Raw genomic sequence first — 22,297 nt, forward strand, 5'->3', positions numbered from 1 at the left:
TCACACTCTTTTTTTTTCTTTAATGAGCCAGAGTCTTGCTCTGTCACCCAGGCTGAAGTGCAGTGGTGCAATCTCGGCTCACTGCAACCTCCACCTCCCGGCTTCATGTGATTCTCATGCCTTAGCCTCCCCAATAGCTGGGATTGCAGGTGTGATCACCACTCCTGGTTAATACTTTTTTGTATTTTAGTAGAAATGGGGTTTCACCATGTTGGCCAGGCTGGTCTTGAACTCCTGACCTCAAATGATCCACCCGTCTCAGCCTCCCACAGTGCTGGGATTACAGGTGTGAGCCACCCATTTGGAAATGCATTAGATAAATAGATTACAAAAGAATTCTTAACTTCCAAGTGCACACCTTATACACAGATGAGAGGAATTTAAATTCTGGTCGTTCAAGGCAAACTTGAAGTCCTTCTTCCAAAATTTTCCTAAAACATTTGCAAAACCTTTAAACCTACTTTGCAAACTTAAAAATTTATAAAAACACTGAGATTCATTCATTTGGGTTTGATCTTATCCAATGTTTTTCTCCTTTGCTTTCAGTTGGAGCAAGAAGAGAAAATGAATTTTACCAATAATTAACTATATACTAGTTGTTGCTTTCCAATTATAATATCCTCTACTTTTACCTTATTTACTTGCCATTAACAGCACTATATCTGACTTGGTCTCATAAACTGCTATGCATACACACACACACACACACACACACACACACACACAAACACACACACATGAATTTTGCATATATGTACATATATGTACTTAAAATATGTAGTTTATACATATAAAGTTATATGTAATATGTATTCAACATTCTGTGCCTACATATGCACAGACAGCATGCAAAGGGAAGGATTGCTTGGTTTTCAGGTTATTCTGTTTTTTAAAAACAACGCATCACTTTTTATACCTCCATTTCTAACCAGCAACTTACTCTCAAAACTTTCTCCTAAGTGCGCCTATTCTTGTATGAAATACTGGTTATGCACCCAGTGTCTGAAGCCAGACTATCTGGGTTGCAATCCTGGCTTACTTTTCTTTATCTGGGTAACCTCAGGAAGCAGCTTGACTTCACTGTGCATCAGTTTCCTCATCCATAACATGGAGACCACACGGCATCCAGTTCGTAGGATTGCTGTGAGGATTTAATGAGTTCATCCGCATAACAAGTTTAGAATAGTACCTACCGCATAAGAAGCAGCAAACAACAAGATGTTGCGATTACTGTTGCCGTTGGTTTAGTTAATACCATGTGTCTACAACTAAACTACTTTCTTTGTTAAAGATTTTCCATCTCTCTTCCCCTTTATCTCCACCATTTTTCACTAACAGAGAACAAGGGTTTGATTACTGTTATTTTCCACAAATACTTCTACCAAACAAAGTTCTCAACACGGTTATAGGGAGCACTGCCCAACGGAACTCTCTTTGCTGGAGGAAATATTCTACATCTGTAGTGTTCAAGACAGTCACCAGCCACATGTAGTTCGTGAGCACTTGACGTTTGACTAAAGAGTGGAATATCTCATTAAATTTAATTTTAATTTTAATTAAAAGGGCTACAAGGGCTGATGGTTATCATATTAAACAACACCGTTATGGAGGATCTTGCAGTCACAGCAAGACGAATATGTGACTCTGCCCCTTACCAACTCTATGACATCTCACTTCCCAGAGCCTCAGTTTCTTAATATGTAAAACAGAAAGAATAATACCTACCACCCAGGAAAAATGCAATCATTATAAAGAGCCTAGTTTAGTGCAATTTCTATTAGTTTTCCCATCTCCCTACCCTCTGTTAAACTGGTATTATTTAGTCAGAGTGGCTCTTAGAACAGCCAGACACAGAGCAGAAAGATCCACCTTTTGGCTGGTTTTAGATTTCAAAATTAAAAGCAGTCGCCTCTCCAGGTTTTCACCTGCTCCACCGTAACTTTCAGTCTTGAGTGGAAATGTGATGTTGCTTTTTGTCAGGGGTCCCTGAAAATGTCTGAGCATCTCTCAAACAGCAAGGAACTAAGAGAATCCTCAGGACACCCTCACATGCAGAGCTGCCTGTGGGGTCCCCAGCAGCTGTGGTCATGGAGCACTCATCTGCACAGGCTCCCCCAGATGGTACACTACAATCCAGCAGCCTCTTGTTGCCTGAGAGCCTGTGTTCCAATCACCTTGTGATCTGGCATCAATATCTTCATTATGGAACCCATCTCAAAAGATTGGGGGGCTTCCAGGAGATCCTCTTTACGTTGAAAACTCCTCGCAATTACATTTTTTAAAAGTAGTAAAAGAAATTTTCATGTATCGTGGAAAGAGAAGTGCCGTCTCTCCCAAAGTCTTCAAGGACATGGTCATATGGGTCCGGGAGACACAACTTCAGGACAAATATGAGCAGAAAACCACAATCCAGGTCTGCTGTGAAAAGCTTTAGGAGCACAGACTGAAGCATTAGCACTCCTAGAATTGGAACTTGATTTCAGAAGGACAGAACAGGGTCTAACCTAGTTCATCAGCTGCCTCAGTCCTTTTCTAAAGTTTTATCCTCTCTGGTGGGAAAACCTTTTACTATCAAACCGTCTCCTTCTCCTTTAAAAATGTCAGCCAAACTGGCCTTTTACCAGGTCCTGAGCATAAAGACTTTCTGGCTGTCTACAATTGTATCAGAACGATACATCATGGTTATACCAAAAATAGGAAGAACCACACGTCCACCTAAACATTATAACCTGTATGCCCAATGAATTGGGGGTTCAGGGACTGCATGGGTGAGAAGTGCTGATTTCATCCAACTCTGAGATCATCTATCCTTAAAGAAAAAAAAAAATGTTCAAATTATGTGAGGTAGCATGGTGCTGTGGCAAGGCAGTGGTTTGTTGTCATGAGACCCCCTCCTTGTCACCCAGTGACTTTACTTGGGATCTGGGTCTGGTTGCTTGACTTTTTAAGCCTCTGGGTCTGTAATACATGAAGAATAGTACTTTATTTTGAGGATTGTAAGGATTAATTAGACAATGTTGGAGTGCTTAGCACAATAACGACTATGGGTTGATAGTCAACAAAGATTTAATTTCTTCACTCCTTAGATATTTTGAAATGTTATTAAGATCATTCAGTTTAGTTTCCACAGCTAGCCCAGTCTATCCAAAGGTATTCACTTCACCTTTTATCCAGATTTCAAAAATGGGTTAATTATATATTAAGCTGGGATATCCATGTCGGCGAACTTTAAGATTTGGGATTTAGCGGTCCTAAGCAGGTAATAAGGATTCTGTTTTTCCCTGATGCATAAATGAGAGGAGTAAAACATGCAAAATCCAGGCCTGGGGTGCCGTTTGCCAGGATTAACACAGTTTCTTCACGGAACTCCAGCCCCTCATTGTCGTTACTGCAGAGATCATCTCACTACGGGTTTTGATTACATCAACCCCATTCTCCTCCAGGGCCTGCTGAAGTGGACTGCAGATGAGGAACCAGACCCTTTTGAGCAGCTTTGGAGGCCTCCTCTGGGTCATGATCACATCTAAGGAAGGCCTCACTTCCCGTGTCTCCTCCCATGTCCCTTGACAGGCTCCTCTCACGCTGGCTTGACCAACATCTTATTCTCCACAAAACAAACCCCTGCATTTGCCTCAATTTTTAGGTGGAATAAAACATACAGTGGGAAGGACTGAAAAAAAAATGATTTTTCAGGCCCATTCCAACTCTGCACTTTTGCAATTTTAAAGTTATAAGATCCAAGCCTCTCAGCCATCACCTGTTCTCTCTCCCTTTGTAGCTCTTTTATTCCTTTCAACAAGTACCAAAATGGGAACACACACCCTCCCCTCGTCCCCATCCTGTTTCCTCCACAAAGCTTTATCCAGAATGGAAAGTAAACTTCTTTAGTTTCTCAACTTAAAACTGTAATTAATGGAAAAAAAAAATCCTTCCTGATTTCTAGCTACTTAGCTTGGAGAACACCCAGACCCAGGGCTGAGCATGTCGCTAGCACACCACAAATACCTGTTAATTGATTGACAATGTTAATATTATCATTCTTTTCACTTCACACACTTGTTCAGTGTGTTACCTGTTGTCTATTTATCCTCCGTGCCATCTTTCATTGTTGTTTTCTCTTAAACTACAAGCTGCAAAGTATAGAAACCATGTTTCTTTGACTCAATGTGGATAATAGGCTGCAGAGAGATGCTTAAATGAGCTTTTCAATTGATTGATTAATACAGCGATTGATGGATGGATAGAGGAAAGGGTGAATGCATACAGCATTCTCCATGTGCTATTCCAACAGGCTAAATTTACCAAAAGGGTCTGGCTCTGGCTCTGCCCCCTGAACAAAGCGGCAGAGGTAGGTGAGTTAGAAGGTCAACGAACAGCCATCCCTCCGGCATACAATAGAGGAGGATGTCTTGCAGAGGATACGGCTGCTTTGGCTAATTGCTGCAAAACATCTTTTGAAGCAAAGTGGCTATTTTCTATTATCTCTTGGTTATTTTTCCCAGGGTAATTTGTACTTTTTAAATTTAAAAAAGAAAGAAAAAAAATCCAGAGTCCTACATTTTTTAACCCCACACTTCCTAACTTCAAGTCACGTAAACTGCAGCTGATTCCCCTGCCGTTAATAAGGTATTTATTCACTTCGTTTCCTAGAGGAGTACACATTCCATCCACAGACTGCATAGGGTTTATAGGTTTTTTTATAGGTTCCTTAAACCAATAAAAAAAGAAAAAAGAGATAAGTAAAATATTTAATTCTTTAAATTGCCAGGTTTAATTTAGCATGCACGTTATTTGCAAGTGCAAATTAAGGATCTTGGGACTCAAAAAATTTCCTTTTTTTTTCACCCCTTTTGACCAAATTATTTTGACTAAAGAGAGGAGCAGGCAGGACTAGACACACAGGAGCAGAAGACAGATCACAGGGTTTTTAAGAATTCTGGCTGGAAATATGAAACCATGTCTCTGCTCATGTGTGTTACTTCCAATGCAACATGCAAGAGAAGGAGTTTCTTCTGGAGATACGTCCCTGTGGGCATTCCCGGGCACTAAAAGTCTATTATCCTCTCGCCACTCAAGGAAATGCAAACTAGAATATAGTCAGATGTATTTTTTAATTGTTCATTCATCCATCTGTTCCACAAATATGCATTGTCTCTTATGGGCCAGGTGTGTTGCTAAGTACTGCCGATACACAGGCGAAAAGATACAAACTCCCTGTTCTCATGAAGCTACAGTCACATTGTTTGCACCTTTGTTCGCAAATAGTTAATTAAGTGGACACAGCATACCTTGGTTGTTCTCATTTCTTCTCTTTGGATCCTTGGCACTGGTCTGTAGACTGTAGAAAGAAGAGACAGAAGCAGGATGTAAGCTAATGGAGGGATATAACTCAATTCTCAGCAAACTCTCAAAGTCCACTGGGTAGGGAGGAACTGGCCACGATGGAGCCTGTGTCCATCCCTTTAGCACTGGGGCCATGACAGTAATGTGGCTCTGTAGTCACTCTAGAAATCGTCATTAACCATTCATGGTCAATGGAGACTCGTGGCTCTTAGTCACAATATGCTATTGTAGAAGAATATTTCACAACAAGTTATGGTCGGGTTGTTAACTTTATAAAACAATTTATAAAATATTACCTGCAGTATGATACCATTTCGGTTAAAAGAAAAAGTGTCTCTGCACAGAAAACGATAGCTAGAATATATGGCAACATGTTGGCAATGGATGTAGTTCTGGTTAGGATTGTGGGCGCTGTGTGTGTACGTGTGAATGTGCTTGAACATGTATGCATATGCTTTTCAATGCTTTCTAAATTTTCTACAAGGAAAATGTACTAAAGTATGTAATGATGGGGAAAAAACTTGTATCCCTCTCCCCAAAAATCTACATCAAATATGAGTACAACAGAGGGTGGGCTCCTGGGAAAGAGGAGCCAGATGTCTATCTAGGCACCCTCCACTGGGGCTTAAGAGGTGGTATTACTTGGCCTGTCCACACTTGGAAGTAAAGCTCTGAAGTTTTTCTTGTCAAATTTTACTTAGACCTATTAGCCCACAGCAAGGCAGTAACCACAATCTTTCAAAACCCGCTATTAAGTGTAGTGTATGAGGGGTATTTCATCACCTATGAATAGCTGGTAATTTTTACAATAACACTTATTCTACCAAAATAAATTATACATGATCAAAAATGTCATTAACAGAAACTTATCACAATGCTATCAAACACATGACCCTTCAACAAGTAGGACATACACGTGATATACCTATGTCGTATATATATGTAGCATTTCTAAATCGGCCAAGGTATTGTCCCAACCTAAGACGTGTTTATTAAAAAGAAAGAATGTGCTGAAACAAAAACAATGGCATCGCACATTTCCTCCCATTTTAGCTCATTTCTTCCACACTGAATCCCAGTCGCTTTGCTTGGAGGAAATACAGACCACTCTCCAGTGAGGGGAAAATAAACGATCATGTAAACTCAGAATCCGCTTGTCACAAATTGGCAAATACAATTAATGGTTAGTTAACTGCAGAGACTTCAGTTCTGTCACCTTTCAATTTTCTGGTCAGCATTCCAAAAAAGAACCAACTCTAATTAGGAAAATAGTTCTTCAGGTCTTTACAGAGCCGATTCTCTACAAAGCTCTGGGGAAAGCATGGTTTTGTTTTGTTGTTTGTTTTAAAAGTTAATATAATTTCCTTTCTCCAACATGAGAGATAAGAGCAGCTGCATACTTAACCTACCTTCTAAGTAGAAAAAGTATTTTCAAAGATTACTATTTTTTTAAGCACACCTCTAGGCGCACTGAGTTTCTGCTGCCATTAGGTAATCTGTGCTGAATGGTAAAAAGAGAATGTAAACTTCACAGACAAAAATCGGTGTTTGAAAGCTAAGATGAGATTTGCTTCACCCATGTGAATCATCTCGGGATAATAAAAGAATCTGATTGAGAAGATGATATGTGTAGCTAGCACGTAGTCAGAATTACAGATGTACATGTAGATGGTTAAAATTAATTACCGGTTCCATTTAGAAAAGAATCTCCTCTGGACAAAAGAGGTTTGAGTACATCTCCCTGTTCTTCACTCCTCTACCTTTGAGCTTTTGGGGGGCCAGAAATGCTAACCTTAATTAATGGAAGACCCACTAGACCCCAGGCAAGAGTTTGGGTCCCAGGCCCAGGTCTCCCCCTGCGCCTCTCCCGGGAGTAACGAGCAAGCCGGCTTCATTACTGGCAGCTGAGGGGAAGGGTCACTGGGAATGGATTTGCAGGGCCCTCATTGAGCGATCACTCCATGCTGAGAGGAGCTGGCCGTCCTCTGGACACCTGGTCATTAACATTGCTAATTAGCAGCCATTAATCAGGGCGCTCGCTTTTTTTTGTTGTTGTTGCATGTCACCGGCTCAGAGGAACCAAGTGAATAAGAAGATTGTTTCATTACCTCCACAAGAGGTAGAATGAAAGCAGTTCCCATCAGCTCAAGATGAGATGGATTAAGGGAAAGGTTAGACAACAGTTTGAGATGAGCTGGGGAGGGGGCGCACGGAGGGGGCCGGGAGACCTGAGCTGTCTGCTCAGGGAAAATCAGTCACCTATAATTAATGAAATCTTCTGCAACCTAATTCTAATCACCGTGTGAGCGGTTCTTCAGCGACCAAATTTTCGTATTTTAAGAGCTTTATTTGTTTCTGTTAGTACAGGGAATTATTTAAGTTATTTTAATTCTGTTTGATACTCACTAGGCTTTAAAGTTGGGTATTTTCGGCCTTCTCATTCTAAACGCATCGTCTCTGTCCCAAAGATTATGAAGTCATTTAAAATTTTAAATAGTTTTAACTAAAACACTTTTAGAATATCTTCGCTATTTTATGGCTACTTTCCAACCAATGGTCAAAAGTAATTTTTTAGATAATTTATTCTACAGGTTTTAGGATGGGAATAAGAAGACGAAATGGTTTATTCTTACTACTAACTGCACTCAAAAGTCAAAAGGAAGTTAAAAGACTATCAATTCGTACGTAATAATGCTGAGAATAACATGTCATTAAAAAGGGCTATGGAGTGTGTGTGTTTCTGTGTGTGTGTGTAAATAAGTTGGGTTCTTCTTAATTCAAATGTAATAACTGTGCTTTAATGGGATGTTTCTCTTCTGGAAGGCAGTGCTGTGTGTATATACCATATTACATTTCTCTTAATTTCTGGAAAATGGAAATCTTAGTAACAGGTTGCATATCTCACAGTTGCTTTAGTTGTCGTTTTCTATCTAGAAAAAATGCTGTGAGAATACTTATTTAATTAGCAGCTAGTTAGCTGTTATGAATTCATTATTTTATTAAAATGTGTTCACCCAAGAACTGCAAAACAGATCTTGACTTACGTGGGAAGGTCTCTTTATGAAAGAGACAGTGAGCACCTCACCCAGCTTTCTGCTGTTTTGCTCTGAGTTCTGTGGTGGGTCACAAAACGTGGTTTGCAGGTGGCATTAAGTGGCTAGAAAGCAGAAACTGCCCAAGTATTAGTGTTGTGGCCTCATTTGGACATGTGTAATAAATATATATTTGCACTTTCAAAGCAAAATTATTCATTTAATGTGCCCTACATTTCAAAACAATGAAAGGCTAAACGTGTTTTTTATGTACTAGTTTGCTCTGTTTACGAAGAACTATGAAGTTTTTGGGGGAAGGAAGCAAGTATGTAAAATTAATCTGTGGAGCATTTCAATTGGGTTGGAAATCTGTAATATGATTTCTAGGACTTCATGGGAAAGTTGAACGCTCAAGGGGAAATTACACAAAGAACAGCTGAGAAAAAGTTGCATTCTGGCACAGAATCATGCAAATGGGGCACATTCTTCAGTTTTCTCATGACGGATTGCCTCTGAAACCACTGAGCCAAGCTGCAGCAATGCTAATGAGGGAGATGCATCAATGAACAGTGTCATCCCAGGGGCTTCCAAAGGGGACAAGGGGGGAGTGGGGAAGACAAGAGGGACTTGGAGAAGGAGGAAGGAAGAAAGGAAGAAGAGAGGGACAGACGGAGAGGGAGAGGGAAAGGAAGGAGAGCAACTGAATTTTTACTAATTAGGCCTAGGTCATTAAAAAACAAAACCAACTTAGCAGGTAGGCCGGAAGGTACAGAATGAACAGTACTATAATTCCATTCCCTTCAGATTTGAAGGATTTTAAGGAACAAAATAAGATGGGAAACAAAACTTTTTAAACTATCTGCCTGTTGAACAAAACATGAAATCAAAGTTGGAAGCTAACATGCTTCTGCCCAGAGAATAACTTGTGTGTGGTTTCTTTATTAAGGCTTCCAGACTGCAGTGGAAAAGACTAAGGGATCATCTATGCCAGAAAAAAAAAAAAAAATTAGCACTGTTTCAATCTACACTTCTTTGTGGTTGCAGATTTCTCGCTTAAATATTTTTTTAATTGTAAAAGCATACATTTGTAGCTCATTTACCAGAAATGAAAGACAGTTTGCTTGTCATTTCAATGGTGCTTTGAAAGATTTTTCATCTTTAAAAGCATACACAAAAAGATTAGTTTTATTTAAAGAAGATTTCTCTTGAGATTAGCAAATGATTACTTTTGTAGAGTTCTGTGAGCAGATAGATCTTTCTTGAGTTGCCAAAACCATTCATAACACTTGCTTCCTTACCCACCTAGTAAATACAAAATTGATCATTTACTTTGCATTTTACTTCTATTCTGGACTTGGAATGCAGTATGTCTCTGGTTGAAATTAAATCAATAGCTATATATCTAAGGCACTTAAAGGTATTTTTATAAAGAAAAATATATATACAACACAGAAGTTTCAGACCTTTAAAGTGACATTGAGCTTCCAAACATGATGAGTTAACTCCCTTATAATAACACCGCAGTGACCACAGCCAATTTAGTATTGATATAAATTGCACAGTTTACTTCCAAAATGTCCCAATGAAATGTATTCAGTGCTGGTTCAATCAAAAGTGTAGTTAAAATGCATTATTGTTTCCTCTGTGATACCTTATTTTATGAGCATCTAGCTTTTTAAAAATGTAACCATCAGCTGTGCTCCCTGTTTTCTAGCGCTGCCATTTCAGATCCTTTAACTAGGTAAATAAAAGACTTAAAAAAAAAAAAAAAAAAAGACTGCTGCAAATTTAAATTATTTAAGTAACAAAGAGTATGTAAGGAACTCTGCTCTAACACATCAGTATAGGTCGATGCTAGAATCAGATCCTTTTTATTATTTTGCTCAATTTCAACCAATAGGAGTTGCATGATTCGGAATTAAAGCTAAAAAAAAAATCCCCAACTCGCTCTATTGTGTATTACAGTTCATATGGTATAGTTTCCAAGACCACCCACAGTTCTGAGACTGCCTAATGGAAGATTGTATCAGCTGCTGTACCTAATGACAACTAGATGTGTTAAGAATGAAGTGTTAGCATTCATAGTACTTGTGGGCATAAAACAGATTACTCACATCATTTTAAAGATAACCTTGAATGAATGCAAGATGCATTCATTCATGTGACACACTTCTAATCAAGTATATGATCTATTAAAATTAGCTCAAAAATAAATTTCTGAGATAAAAAATTAAAATCTATTGTATTAAAGGATCTGTTAACATGTATTTAGACAATTTTAAATTATACATTAATGGAAAGTGTATGTTTCTGCGGACTCACGAAGTTATTTAACAGCATAATTATGAACCCTGTTATTCATTGATAGTTCACTATTGTCCATCACACTTCTAAGAGATCCCAGAGTGTCTCAAAAAAAAAAAAAAAAATTGCCCTCTGGACAACTGCCCTCTCTCTAAAGAAGAGAGAATACATTTAAACCATAAGACGCACGTGATAAAGGGAAGACACTCCCTTTTCTTGCTCTCCTGCCTTCTTTCCAAGAAAAGGCATTTCTTTGAAGTTTCCTGTTTTGTTTATTAAATCCTTGTGGTTTCCTCTACAATGTGGCCATGTTAGGTTTCACATAAAAATGGTTTAAATGACTAATTTGCTTGCTTGCTTTTAAATCTTAAAGTAAAAATGATACTGCATTGTGTTAATTCCGCTGGGAGACACTGTTATCCAGGGTGAGCGGGTGTGGCCATCAAGCTTTCCTCTTGTCAGAAGAAACTCTGGTCCAAAGCCCAGCTGCAGACCCACCCACTGTGTGGCTTTGGGCAAGTCTGTCCCGTGGCTGCTCTGGTCCTCAGTTTCCTCATGTGTCAAATGAGGGAGTTAGATTAGGCATTTGATCTGTAGACTCTTTTCACTATTCGGATGTTGGAATAATTCTGGTGACACATTTTTGGTTTTTAGTAGAGAGTAATGGCTACTAACTGATTCGGGTAGATTAGCTCTGTGAATCTTTTCCAATTTAAGGATTATGAAAGTGTGTGGCCTCCATATGTGAAATGTAAAAATAAAAGCCTACTTCCTGTTTTAGCAAATTTAATCCTCCAAAAGTTTAAGTATCAAAACCTGGAAAAAATCCTCCTTGGATGTCCTTTTGCTTTTGCATGTTTGGTAAAACCGAGTTAAATTTGAAACAACTCGTCATAACTCTTCATTAATCAAATCTTTTTCCTGCAGCATAATTCCAAGAGAAAGATGCAGAAAGAAACCAAAAGGCTTCTAATTGTTTCTTTGTTCATTTAAAAAACGTCTAATTTGTACACAGTTAATCCTTAGACTCAGTGTCCAATACATCCTTAACTGTGGCAGTCTGGTTTCCAGCTCAGGCTCGGGAACCAACCCTGGGTTGAAACCCCACCGCTATCGTTTAGCTATGGTGTCATTGACCTTCTCTAAGTCTTAGTACTCTCATCTGTAAAATACAGATAATAATAACAAGACCTCATTGAGCCTGGGGGAAGAAACATGAGATAATACACGCCAAGTGTTCTGCACAGTGCTTGCCCCAAGGCAGGTACCTCATTCATGTTACCTTTTATTAATACCATTGCCAGATGGTGGGAACCGATGCTCCCCTGAACATTAAAGGCTCATTGTCAAGGTAAAACAGGTTCACGAAGCATACTGGACATTTATAATAGGAAAGTAACTCAGCTCACTTTGCCAAATATTGTCCAAAAAATACTGTCTTTGATCAAAAATCTTCAAAAAATACTGTCCTTGATCAAAAACCAAAGGGCTTCTGTACTTCCCACCCCACTCCCTGCACGCGCTCACCCCAAGCCATTACCACGGTGCACAGTCCTCTCTGCTGTGATGGCGATGACCTGCACTTTTGCCATCAGTCCCTGGGGATCATTGCAAGGTCACTGCCTGTCCTAGCTGGCCCAGTGTGACCCACCCTCCAAGCACCCCCAGGCTCAGCTGGTCAGACTCCTCCTCACGCTTCGCCCTCCTCTCTGTGCCATCACCTGTATTTCCGCCTCCCCTCACTTCTTTCCAGGGCGGCCTTTCTTCCCAGATTTCAGTCCGGCTCTCTATTTCATCCAGCATCAAATCTAAACTTCTTCACCACGGCCCTTCCATGCATCTTCAGCTTCAGTTTCTGCCTCTGCTCTCCATCCACCTCCCAACCTCCAGGCCTGGTGAGCTACTTAAAGTTCTCAAAACTCCTGATACATACCTTACCTCCAGGCCTTCGGGGGTCCTCTCCTTCCCTCAACTTCTCCCTTTAGATTCCCCCTAACTAATTCCTATTTTGGCCTTAAGTTCTCAATCTATGTGGAAGCCTGTGCTGACTTCGGAAGATTTGGTTAGGTGCCTGCTCATGTGTTCAATGAAGTTCCAATCCTTACCCTTATGGGAGTTTTTATTAAATATCTTCGCAATAGGCTATGTGCTTGTACCCCCAGCACAGAGCTGGGGTAAGTCCTGAGTTAAATGTTTATTAAGTAGGTTTCATTTGTTTGGGGTTTTTTTGTGTGTGTGTGGCGGAGTTTCGCTCTTGTTACCCAGGCTGGAGTACAGTGGTGGAATCTCAGCTCATTGCAACCTCTACCTCCTGGGTTCAAGCAAGATTCTCCTGCCTCAGCCTCCCAAGTGGCTGGGATTACAGGCATGCACTACCATGCCTGGCTAATTTTTTGTATTTAGTAGAGACAGGGTTTCACCATGCTGGTCAGGCTTGTCTCAAACTCCTGATCTCAGGTGATCCACCAGCCTCAGTCTCCCAAAGTGCTATGATTACAGGTGTGAGCCACCACACCCAGCCTAAGCAGGTTTCTTTTATATCTGTCAGAGTACTTAGAACAATGCTAGGATCATCTTCACTTACCAATATAAAACAGACACATTGATCATAAAAGTCATCTTTAGTAAGCTTCATCAGGCCAGGCATGGTGGTTCATGCCTATAATCCCAGCACTTTGGGAGGCCAAGGCAGGCAGATCACCTGCGGTCAGGAGTTCAAGATCAGCCTGGCCAACATGCCAAAACCCCGTCTCTACTAAAAAATACACAAATTAGCCGGGTGTAGTGGTGCACGCCTGTAATCCCAGCTACTCGGAAGGCTGAGGAAAGAGAATTGCTTGAACCCAGGAGGCGGAAGTTGCAGTGAGCCAAGATCGTGCCACTGCACTCCAGCCTGGGCGACAGAGTGAGACTCCATCTCAAAAAACAATAATAATAATAAGCTTCATCAACTTTAGAAACTGCCATTAACTAGCCAACCACAGAACAGATAACAGGCCTAAAGCAACACATCAGCCCTCACCATTTTACCATACTGTCCTGGAGAATAAAATCACGGATGTTGTAAAAAGGTCATTTGACTGAATTTCTACTGAAGAAACATTTTCTAGCCTATTTATGCATCTTCACGGCTGTCCCTTCCATCTGAAGGCTGAAGAACGTGGTGGGAGGAGAGTCAGGGGGAGATAAAGGCCGTATAACCATTAAGAATGACTGGACAGATTTACATAGTGAAGTCATAATGGGCTTGTGCAAGGACTGGGGACAAATCTTTAGAAAATGTTTGCTCAAGCCTGTAATCCCAGCACTTTGGGAGGCCGAGGCGTGTGGATCACAAGGTCAAGAGATCGAGACCATCCTGGTCAACATGGTGAAACCCCGTCTCTACTAAAAATATAAAACATTAGCTGGGCATGGTGGCGCGTGCCTGTAATCTCAGCTACTCAGGAGGCTGAGGCAGGAGAATTGCCCGAACCCAGGAGGCGGAGGTTGCAGTGAGCCGAGATCGCGCCATTGCACTCCAGCCTGGGTAACATGAGTGAAACTCCATCTCAAAAAAAAAAAAAAGAGAAAACCTGTGAGGTCTACCAACTCTTTTACCTCTGTGGTGTGCGCAGGTGTGGGTGTGTGGAGGTGAGCTGAGCAGTTCTCACCTTTGTGTTTTATGACTCACACTCATTAGCTAAGAAGTGCTCTTCTTTCTCTACGCTGATTTCACCCAGCGTTTCACCCAGACACTCTCTTCAGTCACCTGCTACATGGAACTCTCAAATGCTTCAGCGCTGATCACAGATGTTTCTTTTCTGGAATATCCATCGCAATCCATTTCTGACTGTATTTCACTTTCTCCAGACTTTTGATCCATTTTGGCTCCGAGTTTTAGTTCCCAATATTGCCGTTTGGACCCTAGAATGTGTTTCTCCTCTCTTTCCCCGGACACGCTTTAGCACTTTGGTTCCTTATAGCTGGTATTTGACTAATTTACGACTAGACCCCAATTCTCCTGTAAGAGCAATTGTTTTTGACTCTCTCGTACTAGAAATACATATTTCATACACATCATGAGCCAACTTAAAAAAATAAATAGGCCGGGCATGGCGGCTCACGCCTGTAATCCCAGCACTTTGGGAGGCCGAGGCAGGTGGATCACGAGATCAGCAGTTTGAGACCAGCCTGGCCAACGTGGCGAAACTCCGTCTCTACTAAAATACAAAATTTAGCCGGGAGTGGTGGCAGGTGCCTGTAATCCCAGCTACTTGAGAGACTGAGGCAGGAGAATTGCTTGAACCTGGGAGGCAGAGGCTGCAGTGAGCCAAGATCACGCCATTGCACTCTAACCTGGGAGACGAGCAAATTCCATCTCAAAAAAATAAACAAATAAATAAAAATAAATTGCCATCTAGAACCAAATATTCATGGTGGACTTCGGGCCACCTGAGCCACAAACGACACAATGGACTATGTACCCCAAAGCGTAGGATGTGCACAGTGTGGGGACATGGCCCGGGAGGAGAGCAGTGTGCAGGGGTACGCTGGCGTGGCACTAAATGCCGCTGGTCCCCAAGGCGAGAAGGTGGCTCTCTCCTCAGTCCTCTTTCAGCCCTTCTGATCATAGTAAGAAGAGTCTCCGTGCCCACCATGAATGCCGTTCCTACACTTCACAAACCTCTAACACAAAACAGTGTCACAGCAGCTGTCTGCATTTATTTACTTTTTATAGTCACTTTGTCTTTAAGGTAAATTGTGTTTGTATACCATCTATCGAGGAGATGTTTTTGTAGCAAGTGATTTCTTTTGCAGGTAGATTATATTTAAAAGGAAAGTCCATGTAAAGAAAATACTATTTAAACAACAGCTCAGGTACTGGTAGCATGCAGCTGTGCTAAAGTCATGACCGTGGTTATGAATAGCTGGATTTTGATTAATAATGAAGAAGGCCAAAGTTGTAGATCAAAATCACAAATTATACACAAGTGTCAGTAATCGTTTATATTCTGACTCTCAAAATATCAGATTTTTTAAAACCAGCAATGTAAGTATTTTTTACTACTTCTCTAAGCATTTTTAATGTCATGAAAAAAAATAGGCTCTCCCCATGTTTCTATGCCTCTCCCTTTCTTCCTCAAAACCGTGAAATGATTGTTCATGGACTAAGGCACTCATGGGTAAACCAAAAAAAAAAAAGAAATAAAAAAGCAAAAGGATCTTTTAGTCTCATAATTACCAAAGGAGTAAGCAGAAGCTGGAGAAAACCATTTCTATTGCCAGCACCCAGCCACCGGCCTCCTTCTTAAGAAGAGGATGAGGCCCACAGCGTAATAAAAGGCCCTATAGAACCACATAAAAGTTCCACATGTGCTGCTCCCTGAGTGGCCTTCAAGGGGGTTAGGGCTGGAGGGGGCCAGGGGACGGGGCTCAGAGCAAGACAAAGAAAAAGAAAATCTTGCTTCCAGAGAAGCAACTCATCTTACACAAAAAAGAATTAACATGACGGTTTCCTGTTTGCAGAAGATATTGTTATCGGTGAAAAACAACAACAATAATAATTGTGATAATAATAATAATATGAGCCCTAGCAGTTGGGGTTTCTGCAATTACAGTGTGAATTGCATGAGAGGATTATATGAAGTGCTCTTGGCTTGGAGGGGGAAGTAAGACGCTTCAGCTTGCAAGTCACAAGCAGCTGCTTGGGGGCTGTGCACCTGCCGGTTCCAAGGCTGTTTTCACCTCGAAAGGAAAACAGGCCCCTTCTCTTTCCCATTCACAAGCCCCAATCCAAAAACCACAGCAAAGAAGGAGGGAGAAATGGAGAGGCAAATGGAAAGGAGAGTAAGGCAGAAAAAATAAAGCTAAAGATGTTCATCCATAGCAAGCAAGTCTCCCCCACTTAGGAAGAAAATTGTGGGGCTGGAGAGCAAAGGGAAGGGCAGCAGGGAAGGGGGCAAGTGGGAGGGGACGACTTCATTTTAATGCAGCAACAGACAGAGTGCGATCTGATATTGGCAAAGTTTCAACGAAGATGGGGGGCGAGGGGGTGGGAGGAGAAGAAAGGCCTCTTTTACTGTTTCATGCTTCAAGTCTTCCCGAGAAGCATAAGCTCCGCTCGACATTCTGGGAATAGCAATGAGGCACACACAACAATCAAAACACACTAAATCTGTTTGATGATTCAAACACATCATGCATCTGCACCCACAAAATAGGACTTCAATTAAATAACCTTGCAGATTGGAACAGAAAAAGAAGGGAGAGCATGAGGGTTTGTAATTAGTAACTCCGAATACAAGCCGTTTTGTAGAAATTAGGTGTTTGCACACTACACTTCATTCTAAAGTGAGTTGTAAGCGTGTGCTCCCAGAGAGCTCGGGCAGTTCCTCCCTAACGTTTACTTGAAGTTGTGTTTTCTGTCCTCACCCAGAAAACTAAAGAAAGTTGTTTCAACCAGGCCTTTACCAAAGAAGTGAGAAAAGTCTAAATGAGGCTTTTTTGTATCCACATTCACACAAATAAACACACGTACACAGACTATTCCCAGTATTACAGTAAAGCCCTATGTGGTTCACGAAAACAAAACAAAACACACACCCACACACACACAATAAACAGAAGAAGAATAAAAGCCCCACATCTCAGATCAGGCCATATTTAAACCACAATTTCTGTTCCCAAGAATATTTGCTTCCAGGGATTTCTATTTCCCAGTAAGGGATAAGTTATTTCATTACACAAATATGATTTGGTCTTCGTACGTGTGACCCATCATATGTGTTTGCATCCGCACTGAGCAACAACACACACAGTCTGCTGTTAGCGATGTGCTCGAGTGCCCCAGAAAAGGCCTTTTTTGTTGTTGTTAGAGAGATCCAGATTCACCTATTTTCAGACTGACCTCCAAATAAGCTTGGCCTGGTCTCTGCTTGCTTTGAAAAAATCAAAAGGAAATAATTCATATTGAAAAGTGGGAAAGTGTTTGTAGGGCTCTCTCTCTCTCTTTGGACTCTTAGAAACGCTTCTCTTTTTTATTGAAAATTCATTCTACCCAGCAACCTAAACAGAAATTTGAAGGAATGCTGCCTCCTGCAAAATGGCTCCAAATGCCACCATTCTCTGACAAAATGTAAATAAAATTTATTTCAAATATAACCATTTTTCTCAGTCTTCATCTCTGTGATTAATCAAGAGACTATTTGGCACAACAGGAAAGCCAAATTTGTGAATTATTAAGCCATGAGAATTAACTCAATCATTCTTTGGGGTCTGAAAATATAAACGAATCACTGGAAGAGAGGCAAGAGTTCATGAGTGGGAGCATGCAGCTAAAGGGCCTCAGCACATTCCCATTTACAGGAAATTCTCTGAGCAACTGGGGAATCTGAGCTGTGGTAGAGGCTATCTTTTTTTAGAAAGCACACAACTTTTGGTCAAAAACAGAGTTTAAAAGGAACCCAAACCAGGGACACTGAGCATGTTCATCAGTCCCAGTGAAAATATGCCCATTTTGAAAATCTGCAAGCCTTGCAGACCCTTAAAACTGACAATTTTGTTAATAATGGACACAAACATACCTGTGCTCCTGGGAAGTTAAAGAGAAAAGCTAGGCAGCATGTTCTTTTCCTCTGCCACGATTAAAATCCTCAAAGTGGTGAACCTCCAATAACTCACAGCTACAATGGAAGCTCTTGAGAAAGCAAAGAGCATGTTAAGTCTACTCACAACTCCTTCCCCCAACTTAAAACCCTCACCCCATAGTAAGGCACTAATGTTAATTGGAGTGTGTCCTACCAGATGGTAGAAGGAACAGAAGGATGAAAAACCATGATGCCTCCTTACCTCCCCCCAGCCAGATTTAATCTATCTTGCAAGCTTCCAATTGCCTTCAAAAAGATTCTGCAGCTCATTCTACATTAATTTTCTCCTTTTCAAACTGATACCATATAGAGTTTAGCACTCATCTGTTATTAACTGTACTTTGTGACATATTTTATTTTATATTTTTACTTAACTTTTTCTTTTTTTTTTTTTTTTTTTTTTTTTTTTTTTTTTTTTTTTTTTTTTTGAGACGGAGTTTCGCTCTTGTTACCCAGGTTGGAGTGCAATGGCGCGATCTCAGCTCACCACAACCTCCGACTCCCTGGTTCAAATGATTATCCGACTTCAGCCTCCCGAGTAGCTGGGATTACAGGCACATGCCACCACACCCAGCTAATTTTTGTATTTTTAGTAGACACAGGTTTCACCATGTTGGCCAGGCTGGTCTCGATCTTGTGACCTTGTGACCTGCCCACCTTGACCTCCCAAAGTGCTGGGATTACAGGCATGAGCCACCATGCTTGGCCTTTTATTTAACTTTTAAAGTAGCATTTGCTCAAGTATATTACTAAGTGTTTCTTAACATGACGTTGTGGTCAGAATCTAGGATAGCTCGATTAAACAAAGTTGAACAAATTTTACAGTAGAAATATTTCAGAGCAATTAATTAATAAACTGATATACATCATGACACTCCAAGTGGCATAGGCAGTAGTCAGTCTTCCCACGGTTATTTAAATTAAAACCAAAAAAAAAGCCTTTAGCAGAAAAGATTTTCCAATCTCTATAACAAGAGTTTCACTTAAGAATTAAGATCCAGGCCAAGCGCGCTGCCTGTAATTCCAGCACTTTGGGAGGCCAAGGCAAGTGGATCGCCAGGTCAAGAAATCGAGAGCATCCTGGCCAAGATGGTGAAACCCCAACTCTACCAAAAATACAAAAAATTAGCCAGGCATGGTGGCAAACGCCTATAATCCCAGCTCTTCAGGGGTCTGAGGCAGGAGAATCACTTGAACCCAGGAGGTGGAGGTTGCAGTGAGCTGAGATCATGCTACTGTACTCCAGAGCCAGACTCCGTCTCAAAAAAAAAAAAAAAAGCGAATTAAGATCCAAAAGTTTACTTATCTGTTTGATCATTAATGCCACAAATATTTACCACAAATATCCGCTTTGTATCAGGCACAGCTATGCTAGGCATGGACACAGCACATGGGTAATTCCCAGGCCTACAGTCCGGTGGGGAAGACACAGTAACAGCTATCATAACGCAGTGTGATGAATTTAGTGACAGTGCTATGCACAGGGTGTTGTGACGTCCGTGGAGACGAGCCTACCTGGTAGGAGAATGATCAGGAAGTTAGAGAAAGGTTTCTCCACAGGGTGACCTCAAAAGGGAGAATGACAGGGAGCGACCAAATTCCTGACATAACACTTCACAACGTATAACGTTTTTCTCATATATTATTACAATACTGCCTTTTTCATATCCCCTTGAGCGCTTGCAATATATGTGATATCCTCAATTTATCTGTGCTTTAGTTTACCTTTCCAAGAAGGTAAATTTCCTTTAGCATTTTCTCATGTATATTTTTTTCTATCTGTGAAATGCATCTATCCAACCTCAGCCTCCAAGCTGAGGTCACAGTAAAAGACAAATTAAGTTTGGGTCCCCCATAGATGTCTTTTTTGCCATATACTCCTTAGGGCAAACATTTTTGAGTGCTATCTATTAAATTCTCAAGAAAAGAATAGGGTAATCTTTTTTCAAAAGAGTGAGATTTAAACATTAAAAGTCTGTGAACAGTTTAAATCACATGAAGAAAGTTTTTGTTTGTTCCTAATGAAGGTTTATTTGGAATTCTGTGGTGAAGTACAAAAGGGGAGACCTTGAACCCCAGAGGAGGCTCACTTGACAAGCACAGAGTAGGGGCGTCTATGGAAACCCTTAAAGATATTGCCACTGAAGATGGCACCAAGGCTCACCTCATTGACTAATGGGTATTGTTAACCTTCCAGCCCACGTGGTAATATCATTTACAGCCCATGTTTTAACCATCCAAATCTACCTGATAGTAGCCTGCAGTTTATTGACATTCAGTGATACACAGTTATCAGTTCCCATGATATGTCATTTACAGAGGTGGCACCTCTTATTGCTCCTTTAAAATAAAAATTTAAGACCACCTAATTTTCTTCACTAGCTTGTTAGACTCATAACAGCCTACATTCTTCCTTCTTTAGAATAATTTTTGAGAAAGAATTTAAGGTAGGCCTTTCCCTACCAGGTATGGGAAAGAGGGGATCTTTCCCTCTCCCTCAGCCCTGCATGTCCGTGTAGAGAAATCTTCTACGGATTTTTAAAATCAATTACAGAGACTTGGTGGTGGGAGCATGGGGTGGTGGAAGGCAGGGCGGCATGTGGAGAGCATAGCAATTGCTTCTATGCACGTGGCCGCCTCGTTCGCTCTGCAGTGAAGGGAGAAGAGCTATGCTGGAAGTCAAACAGCCTGAGTCCTAGCCTAGCTCTTCCTCTTAGTAACTGTGTGACTGTGTGACCTCCCTGCTCTAAAGCTTCATTTTCCTTGTCTTCAAATGGAATGATCATGCCCTGCCAGTGTCATCCCCGGGGTGCTTAAGAGAGGTTCAAATGAGTCAAAACAGGTGAGAGCACTGTGAAAAGTCTAAAGTGCTAAGTGCTGTACCCGAGGCCTCTCTTGATTATGTGCACTCTTTGGGCAAGAGCTTGGGCTCCAGGGTCGAACCCATCTGAGTTAGAATCCTGGCACTGCCTCCTGTCAACTGCATGACCCTGCGCAAGTTTCACCCTCTAAGCTTCGTGTTCTTCATCTATCAAATGGAGAGCACTCGCCCTCAAAGAGTTGTAAGGATTTAATGAGATCATAAATGTAGCACCCTGACGGTGTCTGGAATAGAGGTTTCTCAATGGATGCTGGCTCGTATCATTAGTGAAGAGTTAGTGCCATGCGGATCAGATCACCCTTTGCTGCAGCGTGGGGGAATGAGACTCATCAACTGCGCTTGGAAATCCCATCAGATATAAAATTCATACGTCATTTCCCCATTGGAAGATTTTTCTCACTCCCAAACCCCACCCAGTTTACTTGTGTCTCTCCCGTACCACTTCTGTTTTGGTATTCTACTGCACTTAGTAGGCACCACTTTGTGATTTATTTACTTACATGTGTCCTCCACTAGACTCTAAGAAACTTGATGCCAGAACTCTGTACCACTCATCTCAGAATCGTTCATGCCTAAGACAGTGCCCAGCTCACAGTAGGCACAGCTCACAGGAAGCACTTAATAAAGGCTTTGGAGTGGGATATGTGAATACATACTATTCTGCTGTAAGTCATCCTTCGGATAAGCGATGGAGACATCAACGTGACGTGCCGTGACGCGGGAGAAAAGCAACACCCTCAGGGGTAGTAGAGGCTTCTCTCCTACTCTCTGTAGTGTCAACTCAGACAGATCTGGTGGCTCTGCAATGCAGTTCCAGCAAATATTCATAACACGATTCTTTTACTGGCCTTGTAAAACCAATAAAAATGAAGCAAAACAATGCTGGAAATAAATATTTAATGTTCAGTTAACTCCATATTTCTCCAGACTTTGTATCCCTGATAAAATGTCACAAAATCCTAAACTCCAAAGAGAACAAACAAGCTGTCAGAATCAGGAAGCTTAAGGCAGGGGCTAGTACTAGATGAAGGAGCTGTCTTCCCACGCAGCGTGATTTCCAGATGTAACCACGAGACGACCCTGGCCTCTTGATAATCTATTCCCATACA

General features: G+C 41.1%; 1 long non-coding RNA gene across 1 annotated transcript in view; it reads right to left on the minus strand.

Annotated features, from left to right (window-relative positions):
• Positions 1-5,167: 5,167 nt before the first annotated feature.
• The window catches only part of LOC119472656, a 127,922-nt gene continuing 110,792 nt past the window's right edge, over positions 5,168-22,297 (minus strand). Inside the window, exon 4 of the long non-coding RNA XR_005201822.1 lies at positions 5,168-5,338. This is a non-coding gene — a long non-coding RNA (uncharacterized LOC119472656). The remainder of the gene's footprint in view (positions 5,339-22,297) is intronic.

Source organism: Cebus imitator, unplaced genomic scaffold (genome assembly GCF_001604975.1).
Source record: "Cebus imitator isolate Cc_AM_T3 unplaced genomic scaffold, Cebus_imitator-1.0 Scaffold111, whole genome shotgun sequence".
Classification (NCBI taxonomy): domain Eukaryota; kingdom Metazoa; phylum Chordata; class Mammalia; order Primates; family Cebidae; genus Cebus; species Cebus imitator.